General features: G+C 33.3%; 1 protein-coding gene across 1 annotated transcript in view; it reads right to left on the bottom strand.

The window, feature by feature from the left end:
* NR3C2 (nuclear receptor subfamily 3, group C, member 2) overlaps nucleotides 1-1,397 on the bottom strand; it is a 402,236-nt gene that overhangs the window by 367,138 nt on the left and 33,701 nt on the right. The gene's annotated exons all lie outside the window — the stretch shown is intronic.

Raw genomic sequence — 1,397 nt, forward strand, 5'->3', positions numbered from 1 at the left:
CATATATATATATGCCTTATTTAGGGATCATCCCAAAATGACTACTGAGTGCCCCTATCACATTTTAGGTGATAAACTGTTTTGAGAGTACAGAGCAGAAATATATATTATTAATATTTGAACTTCTCCGGTCTGTGTGGCCTTATGTTTCCAAAAAAATTTTAAGATAATAATCTAAATCTACACTGAATAACTGATCACCAAAACTAGAAGTTTCCTCTACTTTACATTCCACACCAGCATATTTTCACAAATATTTGAACCTCAAAACCAAATAATAAACATAATCCAACTTCTGTATTCTATTTAGTGTTTATTGAAAGTGTCTAAATAGCTATGTAGTAGTCACTCTTGGTAAATCACAGTGTGCAACTGTTTTCTGTTCTTAGCCTCTAAAATATCATAGGAAATTATCCCCATCTTTGTGAAGATCTTAGAGGATGGTGGTAGCAATGCATCATTTCCTAAAGTAAGCACATTTCTGAAAAATAAATTCTTTTATCAACTACTACATGAAAAGCTTTGAGACTTAAAGAAAAATAGAAATACTACTGGAAGAATCTACTGAAAAATATCTTTATGAACTTAAGGTAGGAAAAGATTTCTTGGGCAAAGCATATGAAGCACAGACCTTAAGAAAAATTGAAATTATGACTGCATCAAAATTTAAAGCATCCATATGATAAAGAACACTATAACAAGGTTAAAGGACAAGCCATAGGCTGGGAGAGCATAATTTCAGCTAACATAACCAAAGGTTTAATGCACGGATTACTGACTTTTACAAGTCAATAAACAGAAAACAAGTTACAAGAAATACAGGTAAACAGGACATGAGTGGCAATTTACAGAAGGGGAAATCCAGTCTGACAAACCTATGAAAATATGCCCAACCTCACTAGTAATGAGGAAATTCAGATTTAAACTACAAATGACGCACCATTTCCCACTCACAATTCAAAGTGTCAGCAAGGATGTGGAAAATCAGAACCTCACACATGCTGTTGAGAATGGAAACCAGTACAAGCACACGGGTGGGCATTATGCAAAATTTGTAAAATTCAAGATATATCCACTCCTTCATTACCCAGATATTTATCCTAGAGAAATCTTTGCTCTGGTGTATGAGGAGACATTTAACAAAAGTGGTCTTTGCGGTACTATTTTTATTAGCGATAAAACTGGAAACAACCGAATTGTCTATAAATAGAGAACTAGATAAGTGATAAAATACTATCGATCAATTGAAGTAGAATGAACTAGATCTAAAAGTATCATCACACGTAGAGCTCAAAAATTGTTAGATGTTTTGCAAGGGTAAGTTTCCATTCCTGTTAAATTTTTAAATATATGCACGTACCTATATATGTAGGATAAAAACAGGGGCAGAGAATACA

The sequence above is a fragment of the Propithecus coquereli genome, unplaced genomic scaffold, assembly GCF_000956105.1.
Source record: "Propithecus coquereli isolate 6110/MARCELLA unplaced genomic scaffold, Pcoq_1.0 Scaffold65, whole genome shotgun sequence".
Taxonomy (NCBI): domain Eukaryota; kingdom Metazoa; phylum Chordata; class Mammalia; order Primates; family Indriidae; genus Propithecus; species Propithecus coquereli.